Source organism: Vidua macroura, chromosome 1 (genome assembly GCF_024509145.1).
Source record: "Vidua macroura isolate BioBank_ID:100142 chromosome 1, ASM2450914v1, whole genome shotgun sequence".
NCBI lineage: Eukaryota > Metazoa > Chordata > Aves > Passeriformes > Viduidae > Vidua > Vidua macroura.
Genome location: NC_071571.1, coordinates 25,551,861 through 25,562,189, shown reverse-complemented (window position 1 = coordinate 25,562,189; position 10,329 = coordinate 25,551,861).

Here is a 10,329-nt window from a genome sequence, read left to right as displayed (position 1 = left end):
TAACAGGAATTTTAGATTTGGAAGGTGTTTTTCATTACAGTGTAACTGAAAAAAAAATAGCATTTTGCAAGCACTAGGTAGATAATGGCGCTCTGCAGTTAATAGATAGAAGGTTTGTGTTGTGATTTGTTTGGGGGATTTGTGTGTGGTTTTTTTAAGTACTGGGTGCAGTTATGTGCAGAGAAGTTCTGATCCATGCTGAGGGCCATTAGTGTTTCTGTAAATGGAGGTCACTGCACACACTGTTCTTGGTTTTCCTGCTCTTCTTCTCCATCCTTCCTCCAGCCTGTCCATGGGTTCTGTCCAAACCGTAGGTTTCCCTCATCAGTTGTAGATCTGTGTATTTTCCTTCTGTCTCCCCAAAACAATTATCACCCCAGGGGTGTGCCCTTTCATCTCCATTTTCATATCTATTTTTATTTTTTCTTTGGACAATGGGTCACACAGAATCACAGAACCATTTAGGCTGAAAAGACCTCCAAGATCACCGAGTCTGACCTATGACCAAACACCACCTTGTCAACTAGACCATGGCACTAAGTGCCACATCCAGTCGTTTCTTGAACGCCTCCAGGGACAGTGACTCCATACCTCCCTGGGCAGTCCATTCCAATCTTTAACAATCCCTTCCATTAAGAAATTTTTCATGATGTCCAATCTGAACCTCCCCATGTGCAGCTTGAGGCCACTTCCTCTTGTCCTGTCACTGGTTGCCCAGGAGAAGAGCATGGCCCTCCCCTGGCTTCAACCTCCTTTCAGGCAGCTTTGGGGCTGATAAGGTCTCCCCTGACCCTTTTTTTTCTCCAGGCTAAAACCCCCCAGCTCCCTCTGCTGCTCCTCATATTACTTGCTCTCCAGACTCTTCAGCAGCTCCATTGCTTTTTTCTGGACATGCTCCAGTACCTCAATGTCTTTCCTGAAGCGAGAGACCCACAGCTAGACCCAGTACTTGAAGTGTGGCCTTGAGTCATTTAGGAGATGCTGAATGTACCAATTTAGGAAGCTCCCACATTACTCTGGGTCATAGTTTCTCATTCCTGCCCCATCCCACTCTGCTACACCCTTTAAATAAAAATTACAAGCAACTTGGTGAATAGTATCTTCTTGAACTAGTTTCATCAGAAGAAAGGGCAGGCTTCTTGTAGGACAGAAGTTTCATTGGCTTTAAGAAAATCAACAATAAACAATAACAAAGACAATGGCAATTGCAAAGGCTGTAAAACAAACAAACAAATATGTATCTATCTTCTTGTTTCCCTTTTTTTCACCCCTACCAAATTTGGATAGAATTACTGTCCATCTCATGTTCAGTGCATACTTTAAATTCCCAAAATAGATTAAGCAAAGTTTTCAAACTGCTTTATATTACAGATAATGCAGCATGTCTGTGTTGAATACAAGATTTCCATTTTGCCTGGTGAACTTTAAACCCTGGTCTTACAACACAAGAGTTGCTCTATCAAGGACTGTGGCCCATACATTTATGCAAAAGTGCTACACTTTTTTCATACACCTTCCCCTACCTAGGAGGGCCAGCCATATTCAACATAACGGCTGTTTTGAGCAGGGCAAAAGCAGAGTAGCAGGCCCTTAATCCCTCTGCTCATCACTAGGGAGGTCTCTGTGACATAATTGTCTGGGCATTTCAGTGCTTACACCCTCTGGAAGGCACTCAGGAGTACAGACCTTCCATAAAAGGCCACTCAAAGATCAGCTACTGCTCTCAACTTCCCCCATTTCTGTGCAGGGGAGTCTGGAAACACAGGTTTTAGATAGGAAAGCTCACACAAAATTAAGGCAGAAAGCAAAATGCAACAGCTGCTGTGAGGCTCTGCAATTTGGCGATTCATTGACTACAGACATATCATTTAAATATATGTCTCAAGTTTAGCTGGATGTGTATTTAATTACCATCTGTTAAAAGTAGGGTAGTTATCCTCTGTTAATTGGGCAGTTTACTTTATCTCTTCCACAACCAATCCTCCTTCCAGGGAGATACCTTCTATTAATGAGTCATTGAATGTCACTGCATGACTGATAAAAATCACATCATCCCATTATGAGATACTCTGCCCAGAGAGAAGAACGGAGTATTCCTACCTAGATATAATCTGGGATTTAGAACAACAGAAACCGCCTTTTCCACTGGATTCCCAGAGGAACAGCCTTTCCCCACTAAATTCCAAGAAGAGCAACTTTCTTCTCCACTGGATTCCCAGAGAAAGACCAGGCCCATCTACACCACCACTTGACCTTCAGGAGAAAACTACACCCTTCTACAGGATCACTACTTCAACAGAACCACATCTGTCACTCCAGGACTGCAGCCACCATTCAACCTGACTGCTACCAACACCCTGACCCACAGGGTGTCAAGCTGTATTCTGACTCTGTCAGTGTTTTTGTTTGTACTATTACATTTGTAATGTAATTTTAAATTTTCCTAGTAAAGAACTGTTATTCCTATTCCCATATCTCTCCTAAGAACCTCTTAATTTCAAAAATTATAATAATTCAAAGGGAGGGGGTTTACATTTTCCATTTCAAAGAGGGCTCTTACCTTCCTTAGAAAACACCTGTCTTTTCAAACCAAAACAATATGTAATTGGTATCTAATAAATATCTGTGGTGAAACTGATTGCCTTCTATAGATAGCTTTCTACAAGCCAATGGTTGTTAAGGAATGAAGTTTTTTTTTAACATTTTGTTTAATTTTAAATAGTCTTATATTGAGGCCATTTATTGCTTTTACAGGTCATTAGCAAGATCATGAAAATATATATTATATAAGTAATTTCCATGTATTTTGACTGAAAGCTACTTTTGTGTTTTCTTTTCACTCCTATTTGATCAGACAGCCAGATTAAATTGAATGCCTTACTTGTTTAATATTATTTATAAAAGATCTCACCAACTTGACCATTCAGATTTAGTAAGGCCATTATTCTCTAAAAAACCTATTATCCATTCTGTGCCCACTTATGAACTCACAAATTGTAGTTGCAGGCACACTGGACCAGATCAAGTTTGAGAATTACACATACCAACCCTAATTCCTTGAACAGAACAAAGGCCTTTAGAAAAGTGAATGGAGTTTCAATTTACCACCACACCTTTGCCCACTTGACTTTGGGCAGGACACATCAATTTGGTGGTGTGTCCTGGAACAATCAGAACCATATAAGGAGCTGTAAAGCTAAATTATTTCCCCTAGTAAGATTACTGTGTGAGATAAAGTGTATCTAACTATAATAAAGAAGTACGAGTGTATAACCCCACCTTCCTTTTACCAATAAGAACACGAGCTGGCTGAAAGTCTGACATCCTGTTATGACAAGGAACTTTACCCACTGTTTTTCTTGCACAAACAATAGTGGAGCTGCCAGGAGTGGAATAATTCACATTACTGATCAATGAAGTTAGAAGTTCTGTCTTCATTTAAACAATTGTACAATCTCTACACTGCTGTTCCTGCTAACCAGATCTCCTTGCTACAAATAATTGACTTAAAACAAGCCATTGTGAACTTCCACTGATTGGTATTCAGTGTAGATTAGTATTCAGTGTGTGCCAAAAACTCAGGCTGTACATTTCAAGTGGAATTAATCACCGGATCCTGATAAAAATGCAAAATTCAAAAGAACACTTCTAAAAAGTTTGAAGTAAAGGGATTTTTTTTTTTTGTTATCAAAATAAAAAATATTAAATATCTTTGTATTTTCATTGGAAATACCAGAAAAATGTAATGGGCTCTCATTCTGGAGACTCTGCAAGAAAAGCACTTGTCACAATGTTTCTATCCTGCTTACAGACCTGCCCCATAGCCCACTTCAAAACGCTCTACAGCTGTGTTTCTAAAGATGAAACAGTGCCAGGGACCATTCTTTGACAGATATATTTTACAATTTTTCAGTTCAAAGTAAATGGAAAGCTGTGTTGTTGCCCATCAGAATGAGATTTTTGTATCATGAAATGGAGAAAACGACACTCATTTTCAGTGCTGTGGAACATGATGGGCTGTTGAGGATTTTTTGCAGGATTTCTTGCAGGACAGTGGGCACTTGTAATAGATGCACAACCCAGCCTTCATGGCAACAGAATAATCAGCGATGTCGGAGTGTCCTTGAGGGCAAGAAAAGAAGAGCTAAGAAGTAAACAAGTCCAGGAGTGAAGCAAGATGGAAGAGCTGAGTAGACGACCAGAGCATGATGCGTGAAGAGGAGAAGTAATCCAATCAGCTTTTAACATTAGACGTGTGAACAGTTAGGGCTAGCCAATCATGTATTAGTTTAAGGCGCATGAACAGTAGAACACAGTATAAATATAGTCTTTTTTGTGAAATAAATCAGCTTCACTTGATCGTATTGATCATGGCGTGATGTACTGTTTCAGATCCTCCACAATGGGCAGGCACAGAGAACCAGTGACTGCTTAAGAAGTCTGCTGGGATTCTTCTGGATGGACCCAAATCTCATCCTTGACCATGTTGTTCTTTAGAAGTAACTCTTGGCAACCATTACTTCATTACCTTGCCCAGAGATTTTCTCAAGGAAATACTACCTGGCAGGGACATACATCATGCCAATGAGTGTATTAATAATTAGCCTCCCATACCTTATTTTCTGGCTCTGATTTATTTGTAGAAATAGCCTTGTAAACCTTTAAGCACTTAAGAAAAATATGTGTCTCTCTTTATTCTTGTTTCTGATATATTTTTGTATAGATAAGTGTTATTCCATTTATTTTACATATTGCACACAACTTAAAGTTAGACAGGACAAGTGCAGATATTTTATCTCTCAAATCCTACAGTAGAAATAAAAGAATATGTTCTCTGATAATAAAAACTCTAGTAAGAGATAAATTTCAGAACAGACTGAGGAGTAGCCAACTCTTGCAGATAGACCCTTTCATTTGCCCATCTGGTACCTGGCAAAATAAAGAGATTCTGAGAGTTGCTGTTAACTAAAACAAGATTCAACGTAATGCTGCTATAAAGTACAATTCTTATATAATTGTATTTCTATGAGAATTGACAGAAGATTTTAGTTGGCTCAGGTTTCTTTTCTTCGGGAAAAAAAGCTTAATAAAAATGTTGGCATTAATACTAGAAAACACATTCTTATCTGGCCTCCACAATAAGAGATGAGATATTGTTCAGTAAGAATTAGAATGCAGAACTAACTCATCTTTGCAGTCATTCACTATTTAGTTCTTTTAATCCTTTTGAATGGATATTGCAATTGAGCTCCTTTAGAATTGGTTTTCTTTGCTTTTGAATCAGGAAAATTTCTCTTTCGTCTCTTTATATGTAAAAAGACAAAACTATTTTTATGAAGTCTGTTGTTAGTTTCTAACTAGGGAAGAACTGGGAAGAGAGACACCAGATTTTACTGTTTATATGACAACAGTGACAACAACAGAAGTTTACTTCTGTACAGAATTCAGAATCAATTCCCACTAAAAAGTGAGCACAAGTAGCTATAATAATTATATAACCTTTGAAGACTTCAGTGCTGGTGATTTAATACAATTAGTAAGACATACTGTGTCTTAGTAAGTGAACTTAGAGAAGTGAACTCTCTTTTAATGTGTGCTTCTGTGAGAAAATGGGACGTAATTGCTTTCATTATTAAATTTTTTTCTTTTACAGAAATAATTTTCTTACCATGTGTGATAGTGCAGCTATTTATTTTCTACACTGCAAAGGTTACATCAACCAGTCCAATTATTTCACTGCAGACCTTTGTTGTATTTGTTCTACACCTCTGTTTCTGGTAACAATAGTATTAGCATGGCAATGGCTTATTTTGAGGTAATAGCTCGACCTAGTGATGAGAAAGAGCTCCTACACTCACAGATTTTAGAATAGTTTCTTAATCTTTTATAAACCAAAGACCATCTAAATTTCTTTAAAAAAAAATCATGTAGTGTCCAATAACTGTTATCATTCTTCCTCTGTTGTTCTTAACTGTACTTAGGAGAACATAATTGTGCCTTTTTAGCACATTTTACTGAACCGTTTTTTTTGTCTTCCAGAAACAAATCACAACATCAAATACACATTAAAAGACTAAAGCAGCACAATGGAGGGCACAAAATAACCTTTTATTAAAATGATGGCCATTTATTCCTGCTGAAAAAATACATATCAGTGTATTTTAAAACTCAATTATATATGTTCAAGTATGAATTTAGCTGTTACAGTTTTATAACAGCTAACCATCTCTCTTACAGCTGAATATTAGCTGTATTCTAGGTGAAAAGAAATCTTGTTTGTATTAAACAAACCATCTACTGAATGGGGCAAAATTTCACAATGGGTGAATTACAATGAAAAAGTGAACTGAAGATTGTAATTTGGAATTAATCCTGCTGTATTGACTACAAGAGTTAGTTTAAATGCTAATTCAGCTGACACCTAATCTTTACTACTATATGAAAAAGAGCCAGAATTTGAATTAGTTCTACCATTGTGGTTCTAAGAACTCTAGAGAATTATGCTGGTTTATGTTGCAGAGTCAATATCAGAAGCTATTTTTGCTTTCTTATTCTGTAAGTGGTTAAAAAAGCATATATATATTGCTTTGGTTTTGTGGTTTGTTCCTGTCTCCCCCTCCCCAGGAAGAGAACAAATTACACAGGATTCCTTCTCATTAGCCAAGACCACTATTGAGTTAAAGTCAGCAATGTTTAATTCCTCTGTGGTCCTGGCCTGGACAATAGAGCCATTGGTGTGCCATATGCCATGCCTGCCATGTGCACTGTATGGCCAACAGCTCTTTCAACAACCCCTTCTTGTCTCTACTAAGAAACATGGGGGATGATGGAAGGGCTGGATGTTAAAAAAAGGATGCAACAGTGGTGAAAAATGCTTAGTCTTTTGTGCAGGCAATAACAAATCACCTTACTTTGTGTTCTCTCTTGCTGCTGCACTAGCCATGCCTTCCTAGTATTTTACTGAAGTCCTGAATGCCCGGGCTCTAGAGAAGATTTTCTTTCAATGCTCAGCAGTGCTGTGACCTCTAAGTCTGAGGTCAGAGCAAGTCTTATTTGTTTTGAAGCTTAACATAATTAAGCAGGAAGAAAAGAAAAAGTATTAAATAAGAAAGACTATAGCGATACGAACTCCCAGTGGGAGAGACAGCTACTTTTTATACTATGAGAAAAAAAATTTTGTCTGGAGGAGAGACAAGTAGACTGTATGTCCTTTAAATGTCTTTGAAAGGAACAGACAAGAAAAAATGGAAAAATAAATAAATTCAAAATTATAGGAACAAAGAGCTCAGTTAGGTCAATAAGTTATTTGAAAGCTGCAAGATTGCTGGCATGTGATATAGTCCCTCTGGGTAAAAGCCAGACTAAATAATACAAATGGGAGCCTACCTTATTTCAAGCTATGGATCTTCAAACAGCTTTTGAATTTGACAGTTTCTCTTTTCATTTTTTTCTCTACTCAGGAATTAAAGTATGGCTCTGCCTGAGATTTTGAGTGCAAACTTTCAAACTTTAAGAGCACATACTATTACTATCTCTTGGGGAAGGAAAACCAATATTGGCAAAGGTCTTTGCTCTCTGCACGTGCATATCCTTTGACATACAAACATGCATTTCAGATGTCAGATGTGTTAGCAGAACACCTGCCACTACAACAATTGCCAGGTGAATGTAGGCCTATCCAACAAGCTTCTACATTTAAAAGATAGCCAGGTAGGAGATACATTGTTATGTCAACCCATGTGAGTGGGGAGGAGGAACTGACTTCCACCTTTCCCTGAGCCCTGCCCACCACTGATCTCTCTCAGTGTAATGGGCTGCCATGCCATCCATGGTATACGGATCTTTCTATGCAGCTCCGTTAGGAGGAGCAACCTTCTGCTTTCAACCTAAGTCCCTGTCCTAGAAAACATTCAGTCACTGAATGCTGAAAAACGAATAGTTTGAGGCATCTGGAAACCTGGAATTGCCTATTCCCACACCTCCATTATTACAAAAGTTAGGAGAAGGGAAAGACAAGTCTTGCTACTACAATTCAGGATGTGTTCAAGGCCAGATTGAGAGCAGTTGGCCCAAGCTAAAAATGGATACTGGTTGCAAAGGGAGCCATAGAAGTGTAGACAAGATACATCTCCTTCCCACAGCCAAAATCTTCAATTTTTCAAAAACAGAAGTTGTTTCAACATTTTCTTTGCTATCCTTCAAATTGTAGGTGATGAAGCATTTTAAACAGTCCGTGACTAAGTAGGTGGCCTGGTAGGGTGCAGAATGCCTCTTCTCTAGTAATTTCTGTACAAAGGGCTGGTGTAAGTTTGTGCTGAGACACACAAATAGAATTTCTAGTGTTCTACAGTCCTGCCCATCTTAATAACTTGGTCCATTAATCCACTTGTGGCAACTTTCACCATCAGCAAAGGGTGTTGAATTCCTGCCTGAGAAACTCCAGAGAATGTGCAATGGATGCTGGCAGAAAATGGAAAGTCTTTCTCTAATATTGGAGTCTTGCCATTGTATTCCACTTCAGATCTTGTTTTCTTGCACAGCTCCAGTGAGAGCAAAGGATGGGACAAGAGAGCTGGGAGAGGCACTATCACAAAACCAGCTGAAATGTGTTCTGTCCTGCAAAAAGCCCTCGCATGAGGGTTATCTTCAGGAGACTATGCCCTGTAAAAACCCCTGTACACAGGCTGTTTATTTGTTAGTCATTGCTGTGAAAGCAAAAAAACCTTCACATTCTGCCTTTGTTAAGCACAGCCTCCACTTCTCCCCTTCCCTCAGTTCTTTCTCCTGTCCAAACATATTTCATGAATCTCACAGAAATTAGATATTTTCAGTCTTCCAAGCATACTGGTGGCACCACATTCAACAGATTAACCAAAGCTACTCATCTTTAATGGGATAAAATAAGGAACACAGACTTCATTTATGAGCAATGCTCAACTGAGAGATGAGCTGACAGTGACCAGTTCAGTGTGAGACATGAAGCTGCACCAGGTTGTCCTACATTGTATTCACTTACCAGTTAGCTTTGGGTTAACTGTTAACTTTGATCTTTTATTTACTCATTTATCTCTTGCCTTCAGAGAAACCTTTTAGCCTTTCATCTCAGCTGATTAGAAACAAAACTAAGACAAGCACTTCCTAATTCATTAATCAGGAACTTTCTTACAGAGTTTTTCAGCCATTATTAAATGGTTTTATTCTGTGGCCAAGCGGTAATTCTCAGATACATATCACAAAGCAGAAAGTCTCCTAGCAACTAATGGCACCTAATATTTACATGCACACCTGTTCTCTCAACCCAGCTAGAAGCAATGTAAATTTCTTTCAACAAAAATTGTAAGGAAAAGTCAACTTTAGAGAAGTAGAGTGGAAAAGACAATGCTTTGGAGAAAGTATTACACATGATGTCTGCAGGAATGAGAAAACTGAGGCAAGAGATGGGACTTGAGAAGAACACAGGTGAGAGAATGAGGTGTAATTACATCTAGTGCTGTCTGCAGATATGCTGAAAGAAAAGACTGGATATTGAAGAATGAGACTTAATATAAACAGACTATAATGGGGTACTTGACAATAGTAGAAAAAAGGCCAGGGACATATCAATTTTTTCTTGCACTTTTATAACTGCCAAACACTAACATTGCTGATATTTAAAAACAGATTGTGTGTAGTATTTCTGCCAATAGCCCCATATATAACACCATCAACTTCATTAAAATTGGGCATTAAACATGCAAGACAGTTAAATGCAGCAGTTACCCCCAGTTTTTAGAAGTGATAGTAAAGGGTAGGATAAATTACCCAGTGCACCCTAAGGATGCAGGCTTTATTGAGGACTTGGGAAGTTTTGCTCTCCCTGGCTCTGCCTATCCAGCCTTACCAAGCCGCTTTCTGCAAGTCACTTCTCAGTCCCCCTGCTTCAGTTTCTCCATTAAAAGATTTTCATTGTACCAAATAAAAATAAGTTTGTGAGTATCATAAAGCACTTTATGAGATCTAGCTATGAACCAGGAACTCATTACTTAGGAACCATCAATGGAAGTGCCCAGACAACAATTTGAGTCTAAGCAGACCCATCAAAAAAATCTCTTCTGCATGAAGAAAATAAGTAAAGATGTAAAGAAAGGCTGCTTACAAAAGCTTCTGACAAACAATCAACCCCCCAAAACAATCTAAGACAAACCTTAGTAGAAGGAAAAAAACTCAAGAGATAAGGTGTTCCTCAGCACAATCATTTCTCTTTTGTGAGCAGTAACTCCATATGCCATTGCACATACTGCACATTGCACCTGCCCTTCCAGGCAGTGCACAACTCTGGGAACTGCACAC